Source organism: Amblyomma americanum, unplaced genomic scaffold, assembly GCF_052857255.1.
Source record: "Amblyomma americanum isolate KBUSLIRL-KWMA unplaced genomic scaffold, ASM5285725v1 scaffold_12, whole genome shotgun sequence".
NCBI lineage: Eukaryota > Metazoa > Arthropoda > Arachnida > Ixodida > Ixodidae > Amblyomma > Amblyomma americanum.
The window spans coordinates 572792-590777 of NW_027526484.1; the positions used below are offsets into that span (position 1 = coordinate 572792).

Sequence of the window (17986 nt, forward strand, 5' to 3'; positions counted from 1 at the left end):
CCCAAAACGTTCGAATGAACAGTTTGTAACTTTCAATCTATTACGCATTAGGATGCCTGGGCCTGTTGGTAGCTCAAGATCGACGAAACAATAGTCCAGAAAGGAGAAAACAGCGAAGTAGTAAGGGAAGACAAAGCGCTGACTTTCATCAAGGTTTATTGGAAAGAACATCAGGTTTGTACACAAGGGCAGCCTAGAATACAAGCAACAAAGATGAATTCTCGTGGCCTCCAAGCAAGTATGTGATGTGGCTAAAAGTTTGTGACTAAATAAAAAAATCTAGCGCATATATATCATGATTGCCGCTGCCCTGGATTTTCAACAAATATGCTTTGAATGCCTGCATACAAAGCTTTCCCAAGTGTATTTTCCAGACGTATTTACTTCCATATGCCATAATAGTGGAGCATCTGGGATACCAGTCTCCCTAAAACCTTTTGAGCAGCATAACGGACACAGACCACGCCTGCAACACTTTTCTCGAAAAGCATAAATGTTTGCTTACTAAGAACTGTGCAACTTACGATTCTTTCAGAGGTGATATGTTGTCTGGGTGCCATTTTCGTAATGCTACCCGTTATATGACTTCCCGCCTTCACCGTTTTGTAGCGAGGCAACCTTGTCACCTTGAGGAGACGAGGCTACCCATGGTAATTTGGGTTCTTTGCCATCAGCATTCGCCTGCTCGTTTACTGCCTCCTTGGTCGTCTTCGTTCGTCGTGGCTCAAAGATGAGTTTCTCTAGCTTTCCCGTCGGTGCTTCGCAGGTGATGAACAGCAGGTAACTGAGCAATAAGCTCCAGAGAACCATGGAGAAGAAGAAGGACACCTGTCAATAAAGAGGAGCAAGGCATGGAAGGAATCAGTGCTTGCAGGAAGGAGATTTTTAATTCGACTTGTAAACGCCTGAGCCATGCTGATCAGCGAGCCAGACACTGAGCTTGAAAGCTACATGTGAACATCTGTCACCTGTTGCATTTGCATTTGTTTGGGGCATAGTACTGATGACGTTCCCGAGAAGTTGGCCCTGTCTTGTGCACCGTGGAACGAGCGCGAGCTTCCACGCGTCGTCGCTCTGCTTCATCCATTGGCGCTACTCAGCTGCCACATCGACAATCCGAAACTGTCTGCCTGGTCATTGGCGCTCCATCGCTCTGCTGCAGCGCCCTCCATCTACGTAGCTGCGTCGATGTCTACTCTGGCGATCCGTATCTGTGCCGCTGAGTCACTTTCTAGCAGGCGCCTATCTGCGCTGGGTACGCGGTACTTGCAACTCCCCCTTCTGTGCCTCCTTCTTGCTACGCATGCGCTCTGCCCTTTGCAGACGCGTCAGTGCGATGACGATAGATGCGAATGCACGTCTTTCCTATAAGACCTATACTTCAGTAAAATCGGGTACGCGCTGGCAGCTTCAGACTGGCGCAGCATTAACGCTGGCAGCTGAAAAGGAGCAGGAGGGCTCCATACTAGCGATGATACGCTAAGGTTTTCAAGAATTGTACAAAAATGGGCTGGTCGAATGGTGGATAACGAATTCACGCATGGGGCTTAAGTAAACGCTAGCACATCGAGATGCGGTAGCTCCAGTTGTGGGTCGGCATTACTAAGCAGAACCGCTTGGTCAGATCGGGGAGCTGGGTGATATTGAAACACAGTCGGATTGGGGAGTAAATAGAAAGGGAATTTAAGAGCGCGTTTTAGGCCGGTTCCTTTGCTTCGCGGTCTTGGGAAACAAGTTTACTCATTCAGTGCGCCCACTTTTGCGCAGGGCGCCGGTTCAGTTGCATCAGTTTAGAATCTATGGCATGGAGTCAATACAAATGCCGGATCTTCCAAAGGGCGTGACTTTGCTCAGCTACACGCCTGACTCGTCGGGCTCTTATCGCGCTTACATACGCGATACTGATTGGAAATTTTCGGAGCGTGAAAACGATGCTAAAATCGCATAACTTCCACCGCAGCGGCTTCGCTGAGTTTGTACAGTTTCTGTCACACTGCTGCCGCGGCGGGTCAGTGGTTATGACACTCGGTTTCTGACCCGGAAGACAGGGGTTCGATCCCGTGCAACAGCGGTCGAATTTTGATGGAGGCGAAATTCTAGGGGCCCGTGTACTGTGCGATGTCAGTGCACGTTGAAGAACCCCAGGTAGTCGAAATTTCCGGTGCCCTTCATTACTGTGTCCCTCATAGACTGAGTCGCTTTGGGACGTTAAATCCCCATAAACCAGCTTCTGTCACAACTCGAGTCCGCTACGACCGACACCGCGGTGTAGAAGGAGCGCTGCACGATGGATGGCGCTGTTATGGGCCGTGTTTTCCACTATTGAGGCTGCACCGGGTGAGGAGCCTCGTGTCTATCGCTCTCGCGAGGTCTCTCTCATCAGCAAGCGCACGAGGCCAAGAAGGAAATGCGACCACGCCCGGCGCAGCCTTGGTACCGGCAGGAATGGGACTCAGGTGTAATGCCACAACAGCCGTCAGTGAACTAATGGTGCTTTCGTTCGGCCACCTAAAGTTAGTGTTGTATTTATAAAGAAAACTCCTTTTAAAATGCGAGCGGTCACTGCAGCCGACTCAATTTTGTATCTGTTATTTCCAGTACAGCACGTCCCGGAGTAATCGACTGCTCTAGTGGTACAAACAAAAGATCGAAATTACCATTTGGTCAAAAAACGTTGACACCGGTGCCCGACAAGCTTTTCATAAGCATATCCGAGGCTGTGTTAAAGGTAATCCAGGAAGCAGCAACTTACACGCTGTGTCACCTTGTGCACCGTCACTCAAAGGTTTATGGAACGGAATACGCTTAAAAATTTAAATTTCAGGACAGCATTTGTACTTAAAATAGGATAAACATGCGCACCCTATTGGGCGAGTTACGCAGTGCAGGATTAGGTGGTACGCAATTCGCCCTGGATGGAAATAAATATCTTCCCCAAAATCACGTTTTAATGAACAAATGAAGTTAGGGATACGTCGCTCAGCATAATTCACTAGAAATTTCAGGCATCTACTAACTACCACCTTCTGGTGATCTCTAGGAGCGGGCCCTGCCCATATTCTGCTGTGTCCACATGCAGCGGCGATTAATACCGAATTTGTTAGGCTCGGGATATTTTAAAAATTTCACGCTTGTGTATCTGTCGGGCGTTGCTCCATACAAAGTATAGTCTCAAGTTTGGCAGGTGCTTCCAAGCAACATTCCTAGCGGAGACGCCCGTCTCTTCTTCCTCCCCTGCCTTGCTCTAATCTCTTTTGTAGCGATAGCTACATTACGGTAGCATTCCGAGCCTTCAGCGTGGCGGCGCCGCCCCCTTGTTTCTGCGCCGCCACACTTTCACGTGGTTGGTTACGTGGTGCGAAGCAGCTGCCGGCGGCACGGCGCTTTGGCTGATCACGTGGTTCGTCATGTGGTTGGTCACGTGACCAAGTTCCACTCGGCCATCTGTAGTTATTGCATCACTCCAGGTTTAACCAGAGCTAAACCACCGCCAATTTTTTGCTCCTCCTACTCTGAAGAGAAAGGAGTAAAAAGAGAGTAAGCTGTCCTCTAGCGGCCTTTCTTTTAATTTTAGAGGACAGCTTACCCTCTTTTAGTACCATATAGGCGCATCCGTGCTTACAGTGAAGCTGCACTCGGAAACGGTAGTGGCGGTCATGATACCAGTGGGAAGCCAGTGCGCTTTTCTCTCCTTCTTCTCACGGACACAAACACACACCCTCTCTCACAATACAAGTGAGGAATTCAGTACTTGCAGCGGGCGGCTAGAATATTTCCCCACCGCGGCTTAGCATGCAGCAACGTGGAGCGTATCTCTCTGGGGGCTTCAGTGTCAATGTTTCCCTAATAGTTCAACCAACTTGATATCTATGAACGCCATCTATATTTGGCATTTTTAGATAAATTTGGTCCCCTAAAGTCATGTGCGGCTTTTGATCAACAAAGGAAACAAAAAACGAATTCACGTCTTGACGAAACATGCGAGAAATTCTAGTTATGCATATCTGTTCACAGAACCAAAATTCTTCACTCCGGACACTTACCACGAAGAAGTGCGAGAAGAACATCCTCTAGCGGGAGATGTGCAGCCAAAGATGTATGAAGGGCATGTGGATGATGTACACACCGAAGGATCGCCTGCTCAGGGGCGTGAAGGCACTCAAGGACCAAAGACAGGAATGTGTTCAAGAAGCCTGCGTTCGCGTAAGGATACGTAGGAAAACACTGGTAATCATGTTTTATGCCGACGTGAATAGGGCAGAATGTGCACTTCTCTGGAGCATGCAGTAAAAAAAAAGAGCACACTGTTGCTCCTAGATTTTCGGAGTACTCACTGCGGTTCTAAAGAATGTGGTACAATGAAGCCCTAAATATCTGGTGTTTATATTCATATTGGGTGATGCAGGGACTATGGCAACTCACATGGAGCAATGCACAAATTTAGCCTGCAGACTAGTTTCCAAAGGCCCCGCGACCGCTTTGCTGCTGTTTGACAGCCATGAATACCAGTACTTCTGAACAAATCGGTCCGCTTTACGTTGATATTTAGTAAAGCGGTGCCACTGGGAAGTAGACGTAAACCCGTGTTTGATTGCAATGCACGCTTGTGTCGATCCAGTTGTATCCAATATATAGCCCTCTGCGGTAGTACCAGTTTGAGAAAAGATAAAAAGTTGTCCATCCTGTTGTCTCACCGCGTTCTCGCGTGCATTTTCATTCTGAACCATAGATGGCTCAATCACTCCAATAACTTGGAATTGACGAATAAAGCAAGGAATGCGCCAAAATTCCGTACTAAACCAAGGCCACCACCTGATCCCATCTCTGTAGAGTCCCAGGTTCAGTCGATAGACGTGTCTACATTTCTCTGCCAGAGTGACAGTACACAACCTGTAGGCAAACGACATTTTCGCTTTCCAGGGACTGCTTGAGAAGGATGCAGGGAGGAAGGTTACACATCGGGAATGTGGACGCTGTCTGTTTACCGTAGGTGAACTCCTAAAGCGCCCTTATTTTTTCAATTACGTCCAAATGCCAGGGGTCCGGGTTCAGATCCACTCTTTGGCGACACGCGAGCAACATCGATTAGGCTTGCATGTGCTTTTTTGCGCATTTGAGCGCTTTTAACAAAACACTGTTATTAGAAGGATGGTAATTTTGGCTCGGGGGCGAAATATTTTGAAGGAACTTACTGTAACGTACAACACGCAGTGGAGGAGAAAACAACTTGGCATCATTTCAGGTCTTTACGCTGGGATATTGTACCTCGCGCTGCTCCATGAAGAACAAAGGATTTGCTCGCAAGGACACTGTCTTTGTGTAGTAATGAATCGCGTGCGGAGTTGGAAGTGCATTGTGGTTATTTTCGAGCAGACTACTTGGACACGTTTTGACGCTTGCGCATTCCATGCCTTCAGCTGACATTCATGTAGATCTTAGCACGGAGGGTTTTGGGGAACGAGCTAAGTAAATATACGACTGTTTCATTTCTCGACACGAGAAGCAGAAAGCAATATAAAACGTATCTTACTTCATGAATTCTCGGTTTAAATTCTAATAGCAATTGTGCAGGGTGCCATCCAACCTCTCAGCAAAAATTAAAGAAACTTTTTACACGCGTATGTGGCTACCCGAGCAGCAGGAGAGTAGCGAATTATTCCCCAGATATCGCTACTTTTTTAAATCATTTCCCAGCCTTGTTTAGTTTCGCGTCTTTCTGCACTTGCTGAAAGGCCCCTCCGCCAGTTCTGGTGTGCTCTGAATTTCTATAAGCGTACTGCACTGGATGACGATGCTCGAGACGGCAAATTTAAAAAGCGTAGTCTGTGTCGGTAGCTCCGTGTGATATCAGCAGAAACCTGCGCAAGCTTTTAAAAGTAATCGCGGCCTGTAAACTGGTAATAAAATATATTTTTAGTGCAATTATGTTCGCAGAGCGCTTTCATGGTACCGAAATTCTTCGTTTCAATATTTAAAGTAAATGCGCATTGAACAAATTTGTTTTGTTTTTTGTGAAATTATTGAAAGAATTGGCAATAAAGGGTCTCTTAGGCGCTTTTTATGAGCATACCGTAAATAAACTCGCCCTCGCGTTACCTCGTGTTGTGACAAATATTTAGGCTAATAGTGTGCCTCCATAAGCAGCTCAGAAATCAAAGTTATGCTCGAAAGTGACTTTCGTATTCTTTCGACTTTTGACACTTGAGCCATTTACGTTAGCGTGTCTACATGGATATTTTTCAAAAGAGCAATTCGTACGGCACCTTCAGACGTTTCATGAGCCTCACGCCGCGATCTTGCAATGCAGCAGCCGCGCAATACAAATTACCTAGCAAAATAAACAAACGCCGACATAATCACGCTGACGATGGCTGTTTGCTAGGTGAGGCTGGTGGCGAGGCACCCACAGCCTTGAGCGGGCTAGAAATCACGAGAGTACGGGAAAGGTGCGAAGACGGCGAAGGAGATATTTCGATTTCCCAAGCGCCGCTTCTCTGAAAAGCACCATGAAGCAGTGTCGTTCCAAATCGAATGAACACTTCTTAAAGGACTATACACACCTAATTTTAATGCGTGTTTTCCTCTTCCAAATGATGCTTTTCACCTTAGAATACGTGGATCACCACGTGGATTTCGCCTACGAACGCTAAATATTATGTAATTGAATTTCTTCTTTTATGCTGTTTCACTCTGGGTTTCATCAGCCGAATGATGGCTGTGACGTGCAGTTGATGTTTAGGTCACCTGACGCAGAAATAGACGCCTATATTAATGGTGACACAGAGTTTTAGCTCACTACAAGACTTAAATTAGCCTGCTTCAATAGCTAGAATTACAACAGTCTATGTATCAGCAGTTGCATTGCATTTTTTGTGCTTCACGTGACCTAAACATCCACTACAGGCCACAGCTATCGTTGGGCTTATGAAACCCAAAGCTAAATAGCATTGAAGGAACGGAACGTAACCGGTGGGTAGCGGCAGAAAGAAAGAAAACGTTTATTGCTGGGTGTTACTGGCTTTATAGAGACCGCAAAGGTCGCATGACTGGACATGATACGCGGCTCGTGTGAAACAGGATTTGCTCATGCTATGCATCAGCCTGCGTGCTTGATAACACATCACACGTACTTGATAATAGTACAAGCATCAAGAAGAAATTCAATATAAATTATTTAGCGGTCGTAGGCGAATACCACGAGGCGGCCCGTGTATACCAATGTCTAACGCGTTGTTTGAAAGATGAAAACACGAAAGCAAAAATTTGGAGTCTGTAGTCCTACAAAAATTAGTTCATTGTTAGTGTCGCCGTCATTTAATTTGTCTTCCTTTTTGTAGACTACACTGGTACTAAATCTCACCAACTCTCCCAGGCATCTTTCATTCTAGCGCATATTTTTATTCCAGGCAACCCTCTAGGATATCAAAAAGCAAGGAAATAAAAACCTTTCAAGGAGTGATCGTCTATGTGTTGCGGGGTTGGAAGCTTAAAGCAATAAGAAAAAAGAAGAAAGGGTGGGGTGGATTAGCAAGTAGGTACTTGGCGTATCTCGTCGCGTGCAGCTGATGTGAAACACGTATTTGCGGCCTTCGAAGGTAACCATGGCCACTCAGGTTATCACTGCAGGCAGCAGCGCGGCCACGCACCGGCGGCAGCCTAGCCAATCACTTGCAGCACGAATGAATGCAGCTGCCTTGAGAGGTAAATAAAGTAACGAAAGAAACAAATGACGACATGATTACCCGACTATGACGCCTCAGTAGGGTAGTCTGGTATAGAAGCTCGATAGCCAAACACGAGAGGAGGAGAGAAGGAGCGAAGAGGGCATTTCGATTCCCCATAACACAGCGTTGGATCCGCTTGTTTTGGATTTTGGAGTGCGAATTCCGTCCGTCCGTCCGTCCGTCCGTCCGTCCGTCCGTCTGTCTGTCTGTCTGTCTGTCTGTCTGTCTGTCTGTCTGTCTGTCTGTCTGTCTGTCTGTCTGTCTGTCTGTCTGTCTGTCTGTCTGTCTGTCTGTCTGTCTGTCTGTCTGTCTGTCTGTCTGTCTGTCTGTCTGTCTGTCTGTCTGTCTGTCTGTCTGTCTGTCTGTCTGTCTGTCTGTCTGTCTGTCTGTCTGTCTGTCTGTCTGTCTGTCTGTCTGTCTGTCTGTCTGTCTGTCTGTCTGTCTGTCTGTCTGTCTGTCTGTCTGTCTGTCTGTCTGTCTGTCTGTCTGTCTGTCTGTCTGTCTGTCTGTCTGTCTGTCTGTCTGTCTGTCTGTCTGTCTGTCTGTCTGTCTGTCTGTCTGTCTGTCTGTCTGTCTGTCTGTCTGTCTGTCTGTCTGTCTGTCTGTCTGTCTGTCTGTCTGTCTGTCTGTCTGTCTGTCTGTCTGTCTGTCTGTCTGTCTGTCTGTCTGTCTGTCTGTCTGTCTGTCTGTCTGTCTGTCTGTCTGTCTGTCTGTCTGTCTGTCTGTCTGTCTGTCTGTCTGTCTGTCTGTCTGTCTGTCTGTCTGTCGGTTTGTCCGTCCGTCCGTCTGTCGTCCTTTCTGCGCACTACAGTGGTAATAAAGGTCACAAACTCTCCCAGCTATCTGTCATTTTGATGCGTACTGTTATCCCAGGCAGCCACTATAGGAGGCCTGTAAGCAGGGAAGTAAGCAAATGTATTGCACTAGTGTTCATCTGTGCGGTGTAAATCTGCAAAATTTGTATCCTTTTTATTGAATAAAGAAAACGAAGGAGGAGCGGGATGGATTACGAAGCAGTTTTTCAGCGTATCTTGTTAAACGCAGCTCATGTTAAGCACGGATTTGCGGCATTCGGAGGTAGAAATTGCCACTCAGGCTATTACTACAGGCCCCGCAAACTGCGTCATATGGGCCACATATACGGCCCACGGAGTCGTTTTTACTGATCCGCTGCTGGTAACAACCCCCAAGCAGGAGTCCGGCCCTTGCTCGCCGCGACCACGCGGCATCGTCTAGCGCATGGGTTGCGCGGCATCTCTTATCATTGATTCCTCTCCATTTATACTGGGTCATGTAAACTGAGATGTGTCCGTTCTGTGTCCGTTCATTCGCACTGATCGTACCTGCAACCATAGCTCTTGATGTGGTGATGATAATGATAAATTTTTATGGCGCAAAGGCAGCTTTGGCCAAAGAGCGCCATTGCACAAGGTAGTTTTTCATTGCACAAGGTGGGGTCAAAGACCCAGTTCCCAAGCATTTCACCCTAAAGAAGCCGAGCCCCAGGCAGGGGATAGCGTTTACCCATTGTATCACCGGTGACTACCCGGCGGCACTGGGGATCGAGCCCCGCACCTCGCGCATGCGAGGCGGATGCCCAAACCACTAGGCCAACGCTACGGTCACTGACTTGATGTACTTCAAGAATGAAGCACATCAACTTTGAACCGAGATGTTATATATCTGACGGCCACTTCATGCCCTGGCTGAGTAGGGGCTGTTCAGGCTTGCAACCACAGTTCATTGAAATATCGAAATCCCGTCATTAGCTGCACTCTGCACATTAGCTGTCTGAACAGAGAGCTAATGTGTATAAAGCGGCTGAAGCACTTCATGTTTCCCTTTATGTTTATGTTCACGCTTCCTAGGAAGTGGGGCGAAGAAGAACACGTATCAATAAGCAGGAACAAGGCATGAAAAGAATCAGTGCTAAAAATAATGAGAGTTATGATTGCGAACAAGAGCTCTGCTTGTCTTGAACAGATGCACAGCTTAAGGACGCCAGAAGTGTTGCACTATGCGGCTACGAAACAAACCTCCGTGGCTTGATTATACTTTCGGCAAAGATGTTTTATATAATTTTAGTAATGCCTACTCCCGATAGAAGGCTTGGACATTTTTGGTATATTCTCTTGAATTCATCTCCTCCCGTGTTTACAACTTGGGCCTCTTAAGTGGAACTCTAAGGCTCTATCCAAGTTCTAAATATATTTAGGTTTCTTTGACGTTTCCCGGAACCCCTCATATGACATTAGATCAGCGCTTCCCTCGTTAGCTTGCTATCAATTCCCTGTCGGCCGTGTTCGATTCTTCTGAAGTACTTTTTTTTATTTATAACGCAATTTTTTCCTCGTTAATCGGCTCGAAGTAGCCGCGCTCAACCTTACGATCGTGCGCTTTCCAGAGACTGTCATAGGAAGTCTTGATCTCAGATTGTATTGCGACAACGTTTGCTGCAAGAGAAAAACAATTGGTGTGAACCAGCCGCTAGCCCAGTGCTAGCCTCCAGCAGCGCTAAATGTATAAAAACTAATTCCAGACAATGTTGGTTCGTCGCCGGAAGTATGTAATGCTTTGCCTGAAATGACCTCATCCTTTGTGGAACATATGATACGGGAGAGGACAAAAGAAGGCAGTAACAATGAAACATACCTCCTCGTCCTGGGTCACAGACGATAGTGACCCTCGACATAAGAATGGACCACAGAATCCGGTCGAAAAATGCCAGGAATAACTTCCCACATTCTGTAGTGGGCTCCTTGGCTTGGTACCAAGGAATCTTAATAAAGGTGCACAATAACCCGCACGCTATTGCTAACAACCAGGCCGCGGTCTCGCACGCCTGGAAGAGACAGTTTTACATGGACATAAGTTGCAAACGTTCATTGCAAAAGGCGGAAATTTCGGTAAACTGTTACAGGGGACACCGGAAGCACATCGTTTCAGGCACAGAAAGAAAATGTGCCTGTGCAGCAGGTGTGGCGCTTAAATTTACATGATGAGTGCTCGCTTCACACTGCTGGGAGAGGTTTTCGTTATGGCCTCATTTTGAGTATGGAACTGATGATGTTTTTAGGTAAGGGGGAAATAACGTTATTTCTTCAAGTGAATACAACCAATGCTGGAGCATCGGCTTTCCCTTAGCTCCGTTACCATCTACATAATTAATTAGTTTTCTTGTATATTTGTTTATAGGCACCGCACTAAACTCCGTGGCACGTTTCGAGACCAGGGCCTTCACGGAGGGCTTTTTACTGGGAAATACTGGGCCGGAGACTTGGAAGGCTCTCGAGCCAAAGCACGCGTCTCATAGCTCCACGTATCTTGGCTGGCAGGGGTAATTAATAGTGCTCCTGACTTGCTTATGTATTATCATCTGTTTTCCGCCTACATCATTGCCGCTTACAATCTTCTTTCTGCTCTTCCTCTTTTGCTCATTGCAAAGTAGAAGGCCAGATAATTATCCCTTAGGCCACCCTCACTGTCTTCCTGTAAATAAGGCTTCTCTCTTGCGCTGAAATGATTGATTAGAGTGGGTGTTAAGTTACATTCAGACATTTGACGGTCAGACTTCCTTCATTTGTCTGATAGCGGTATAGCCACACCAAAAACCAATATTATTATGATGCTGAGCTTCGAGATCACTCAGAAGATCTGATTATTTACTAACGAATAAATTACCGCAATTCCTCATTAACCAACCCGGGACTTCTTGATTATGGACACCATTAAAATGGATTCTGTTGGCATCGAAAAAATAATTGAACAGCTGAAGATGCCATCATCATGCGGAGTGGATGACATCAACTCGAAACTTTTGAAAAATACCAAAGTGTATAGTGCTATTATTTTTGCTGAACTGTTTCAACAATCTCTTCAGTCTGGCTCTGTCCCTAGCGACTGGAAGGTGGGCAAGGTGCTTCCCCTGCACAAGGCTGGGGACAAACATTCTCCTAATAATTGTCCGCCCATTTCACGTGTTAGCATCCCTTGTAAGATCATGAACATGTCGTCTGCTCTCACCTTGCCTATTTTCTTGAGTCAAATTCTTTTTTCAGCCATCGCCAACACGGGTTTCGTAAACCATTATCATGCGAGACGCAGCTTCTATTCTTTACACAGGATGTTCATTTCATTCTTGACCGGGGTTCTATGGCTGACTGTATATTCCTGATTTCTCCAATGCCTTTGACAAAGTTTCTCACCAATTACTATTTTTCAGATTAAATAATATCAACCTCTACCATAACATCATTTCGTCGCTTCAGTCTTTCCTCGCTAATCGTTCTCAATACGTGACTGCTAATAAATCCAAATCTCCTTCCTCTCCAGTGGGCTCAGGTGTTCCCCAAGGTTCTCTACAAGGGCCCCTATTTTTTAACATTTATAATCATGGCTTGCCTAACAACATTGCTTCTTCCGTATGTCTTTTTGCTGACGATTGTGTTATTTACGGTGATATTAACAGTGACTCTGACACTTCTGTCCTTCGATCTGATATTAACCAAGTTTCGTAATGGTGTAAATTATGGCTCATGGAAATTAATATTAATAAGTGTAAACATATGCGTGTTCCTCGACGTAACACTGGAATAGACACTTACGACCTCAATAATGCTCCTCTTGAAGCTGTGCCTTCATATAAGTACCTTGGTTTGCACATAACTTCTAATCTTTCTTGGACTCTGCATGTGGAATTTATTACTAACAATTCTAACCGCATGTTGGGGCACCTGCGTAGAAACTTCTTCCTTTCTTGTACTTAAATAATATTGCTCCTTCATAAAACACTTGTTCGGCCTAAATAGGAATATGCAACAACTGTCTGGGACCCAGCCCTGTTATCATTAGCATCTGAACACGAATCTGTTCAAAACCGTGCTTCACGTTTCATGCTTTCAAATTATCGCCGTATCTCCAGTGTTATTATTATGAAAACTACCTTATCATTGCCACCGCATTCATTCCGCAGAAAAATTTCTCGCTTATGCCTATTTCTTAAGATATATCACTACAATCCTGTCGTTAAGAGCCGGCTACTAACTACACCTACATGTTTCAGGCCGCATTGATAACCTTCGCAAAGTAAGTGTTCCGTGATGCCATACTAAACACACTTTTTCTTATTTTGTCCACAACACTTCCGACAGTTGGAACCACCTTCCCAGACACGTTGTCGATACTACTGACCCAAGCTCCTTTAAGACTGCCCTGTGCAATCTCTATTTTAAATTTTGGTAAATTTTATTTTGCGTTCGTTTTTGCTGTCTTATTGCTGTCTGCCGGAAATGTTTTCCTTTTTTGGGGGGGTTTGTAATTTTTTCCCCTTAGCCTTCTTTTGCCTCATTTTTAGTGTTTTGTTTTGTTCATTTTTCGCCGCGTTATCATTTCTTCTATTTATGTTTCTGCTGCACTGTATTTTATTCAATGTATGTCTTTCCCACCCCCCTCTTTAATGCCTTTGGGCCCTGAAGGTATTTGAATATATATATATATATATATATATATATATATATATATATATATATATATATATATATATATATATATATATATATATATATATATATATATATATATATATATATATATATATATATATATAAATATAAATATATATATATATATATATATATATATATATATATATATATATATATATATATATTGCTACGCTACTAACTACTCTAGTGGCGCCATACAGCGGCTAAACTGCATTTCCTTGCAGTTGGGAAGCCTTGAGCCATCTCGGGGCTAGAAGCTTCGTCTTCTTCATCTCTCGTGCTGCCTGCTGCCTTGTGCGTTCCAACGTCTTGCGCGTCTAATTAAAGCAAGTAAACCAGCCCTGCTTACGCCAACCGTTTCTCAGTGACATATTTGGTGGGGGTGCTGGGTAACGGCCCATGTACGCTGACCTCGAGGACACCTTTGACGTCAGCTCTCAACGCGTGGCTACAACACCAGTCCACAAGGCGAGCCGCCGCCTGCGAGGCCTACAACCTGAGTTCGGCCAACTGACAGCGCCGGTAAGGGCCATGACATCCACCGCGGCTAGCCAGACAAGTTAGCACTCCGGGAGTGCCCCGCCATTTGTCCTTCACGCACCTCGATCGCCGCCACCGTTCCACGGGGACAGGTTCGAGGACGTCGAAGACTGGTTGGCCAGCTTTGACCGAGTGGCGGGTTTCAATGAGTGGGACGGCGAGCGCAAGCTGCGCAACGTCTACTTTGCGCTGCAGGACTCGGCCAAAACCTGGTTTGAGAACCACAAAGCTTCCTTTACCACCTGGGAGGCTTTTCGTTGAGAGCTGCTAGCGACATTTACCAGCAGCGAAAGAAAAGAGAAAGCTAAAATCGCCCGGCGCTCGAGATCACAGCAGCCGAATGAGGGCGTCGCGATGTTCATCGAGGACATGACCCGGCTGTTCAATCGGGCCGACCCTGCTATGCCCGAAGCCCAGAAGGTACGCCACTTAATGCGTGGCGTAAAAGAGCAACTGTTTGCCGGACTGGTCCATGACCCGCCACGAACAGTGTCCGACTTCACCAAGGAGGCAATGAGTATCGAGCACTCTTTACAGGAACGGGGCGCCCACTACGGACGTCAGGCTACTGTAGCAGCCGCTTCCCAGTCCCAGTACACGCCTACGTCGCTGCCCGCCGAGGACCTTCGGGAGCTTGTAAGAAGCCTGGTGCGCGAGGAACTGGCGAAACTTCGCTTTGAAGCTCCACAGGTCAGCGTCGCTGCCGTTACGGACGTGGTCCGCGAAGAAATCCGACGAGTTGTGCAGCCACCCCCCGCTCCACAACCGGCGCCCTCCGTTATGACGTACAGCGAGGCGCTACGAGGTCCCGGGCCAGTGATGCGAGCCTTTTCCCCCATCGCTCCTGTGCAATACCTGCAGGAGCCAATCGCAACAGCACCCTCCGTGCCGCAGGAGTTCAGGCCCCCTGTGAGCAAACCGCACGTTTGGCGTACGCCAAACAATCGGCCGCTCTGTTACCACTGCGGAGAGCCTGGCCACATCCTCCGCCACTGCCCCTACCGCAGGATGGGTTTAAGGGGGTTTTCACCTGACGCACTTCGACCACGCTACAGTGAAAGACCACGAGATATCGAACAGTACTTGGCTGAAAACGTGCAATCTTCGACCTCGCAGCGACGCCAGTCCCGATCGCTATCCCCAAGGCGGTTCTCTTCGCCCGGCCGCCCGACATACTCTGGCCAGTTCAGAGGTACGTCCCCACGTCGGGAAAACTGAAGACGGCGTCCTCCGGGGGTAGGGCTGCCGCTACTGGACCGAGTCAAGAGCCTCCACCCGGCGGTTCGCCACGACGCTCCGCGCGACGACGACCTGACCCGACGACCTCGACGACGCGCTGCGACCGACTGGCCTCCGCCGAAATTCCGGTATCCGCCGACAACCACGACGTTACCACACTCGTGGATACCGGCGCCGATCGTGGATACCGGCGCCACTGTCTTGAGGAAGGTTCTGACCCCTTGGGCTGGGCCGCAGATCCGGACAGCTGGTGGCCACGTGGTAACTCCGATCGGTGTCTGCACTTCGCGAATCCAGATCCGCGGTGTTACTTCCCCTGGCTGCTTTGCTGTGTTACCAGAGTGCTCCAAAGACCTCATACTCGGTTTGGATTTCCTTCAAGAGTACGGTGCCGTTATCAACCTCCAGGAGCTAATCGTGTCGTTTTCCACCCAAGGTCCTGTCGACGACGATACCGAGCCACGCAGGGATAAGTTATGCGTCGGTGACGACCACGTTTTGATCCCATAAAGATCCAGCATGTTTGTTACTGTAGAGTGCGATTACAGTACCAAAATTCGTGGCATTGCTGAAATCAACATGTCGCTGCTCCTTGGTCGGCAAGTCTGTGTTGCTCGAGGAATTGTTGAACTGGACAAGGGCCGAACCGAACTCTTGGTGACCAATTTTGGTTGTGAACCTCAGTGTTTGCCTGGCAGAACAGCTATTGCGTATTTCGAGGAACTCAGCGAATTCGCGGGACAGCACGCTTTGACCGGAGCCCCGGCATCAGTGGAGGAACGGACCACTCCCATAAACACTGACGTGAACCCAAACCTCCCAACTAACCAGAAACGCTGCTTGGAAAGCGTTATCCAGTCTTTCTGCGACTGCTTTGCCTCGACCTCCAAGGTTAGGCAGACACCGCTCACAAAGCACCGAATTATAGTTGACGCCAACCAACGGCCGTTATGTCAGCCGCCCTACCGCATCTCTTCGAAGGAACGTGATGCCATTCGACGCCAAGTTCAAGAAATGCTCAAGGACGACGTGATAGAGTCGTCGACGAGCCCGTGGGCGTCGCCTGTTGTTCTAGGGGCAAATAAAGATGGAACCCTACGGTTCTGCGTTGATTACAGACGTTTAAACAAAGTCACTAAAAAAGATGTTTATCCTCTTCCGCGTATTGATGACTCCCTGGACCGGCAGCGCCACGCCAAGTACTTCTTATCGCTAGATTTACGAAGCGGCTATTGGCAAATCGAGGTGGACGAACGCGACCGGGAAAAGACCGCCTTTATTACACCGGACGGTCTGTACGAATTCCGGGTGCTCCCTTTCGGCCTGTGCTCGGCTCCTGCAACCTTCCAGAGGATGATGGACACCGTTCTTGCCGATCTCAAATGGCAGTCCTGTCTCGTGTACTTGGATGACGTTGTCATCTTTTCTGACACGTTCGAAGAGCACCTGAGACGCCTGCGCGCTGTGTTCGAAGCAATTCGGTCGGCCGGTCTTTCCCTCAAGCCCGAAAAGTGTCACTTCGCTTTCGAAGAGTTGAAGTTTCTGGGCCACATCGTGAGCGCTAAAGGGGTTAGCCCAGACCCCGATAAGACTGCTGCCGTGGCTGCTTTTCCCGTGCCAACCGATAAGCGCAGTGTGCGCCGCTTTCTGGGTCTCTGCGCCTATTATCGGCGTTTTGTGCAGAACTTCTCCCAGATCGCTGAGCCCCTCACGCGACTCACGAAAGATTCCGAACCATTGTTCTGGGGCCTGGAGCAACAGCAAGCCTTTGAAGACCTCTGCACTCGTCTCCAAAGTACGCCCATCCTTGGACACTTCGACGAGTCAGCTGACACTGAACTACACACAGACGCCAGCAACATCGGTCTCGGTGCGGTCCTTGTGCAGAGGCAGGATGGTCTCGAACGCGTAATCGCATACGCGAGCCGCACATTGTCACGATCTGAGGCGAACTATTCCACCATCGAAAAAGAATGCCTGGCCATTGTGTGGGCAGTAACCAAATTTCGCCCGTACCTATATGGCCGCCCTTTCAGAATCGTCAGCGACCCCCACTCGCTGTGTTGGCTGGCGAACCTCAAAGATCCCTCGGGACGGCTTGCACGCTGGAGCCTTCGACTTCAGGAATTCGATGTCACCATCGTCTATAAGTCTGGTAGGAAGCACAGTGATGCCGACTGTTTGTATCGTGCTCCTATCGAGACCAACCGAGCTGACCCCGACGACGATTTCGTTTTTCTTGGTGCCATCTCCACGTCCATCCTCATTCAACACCAAAGGGACGACAGCGAACTACGGCCCCTCATTGAGTATCTAGAAGGAAGCGCTCAGTCTCCCCCGCGAATATTTTCGCGCAAGCTGTCGTCGTTCTGTTTACGTGACGGCGTCCTGTATAAGAAAAACTACAGTCCAACCGAAGCTGTCTATCTACTCGTCATGCCTACGGCTCTTTGCGACGAAGTCCTGCAGGCGAGCCATGATGACCCATCTTCTGGTAACCTGGGTTTTTGTCGAACTTTGGCACGCATACGGCAAAAATACTACTGGCCGAGGATTGCTGCAGTTGTGAAACGTTACGTAAGAACTTGCCGCGAGTGCCAGCGTCCCAAGACACCGCCGACTAAGCCAGCCGGCCTACTCCAGCCTATTGATCCGCCTCAGGTTCCCTTCCACCAAGTTGGCATGCACATACTCGGCCCATTTCCGGAGTCCTCGCTGGGCAACCGCTACATTGTGGTCGCCACCGACTACCTCAGCCGATACTGTGAGACTAAAGCTCTTCCCCGTGATACTGCTGACGAAATTGCGAACTTTTTCATTCAAAACATTGTGCTTCGTCACGGTGCACCCACCATCGTTTTAACTAACAGCGGAACAGCGTTCACCTCGGCCCTTACGCACGAGGTTATGCGCCTAAGCGGCACCAGTCACCGCAAAACAACCGCTTACCACCCTCAAACGAACGGCCTCACCGAACGG

General features: G+C 48.0%; 1 pseudogene; it reads right to left on the minus strand.

The window, feature by feature from the left end:
- Nucleotides 1–560: 560 nt before the first annotated feature.
- Nucleotides 561–17986, minus strand: part of LOC144111875 (nose resistant to fluoxetine protein 6-like) — a 77514-nt pseudogene continuing 60088 nt past the window's right edge.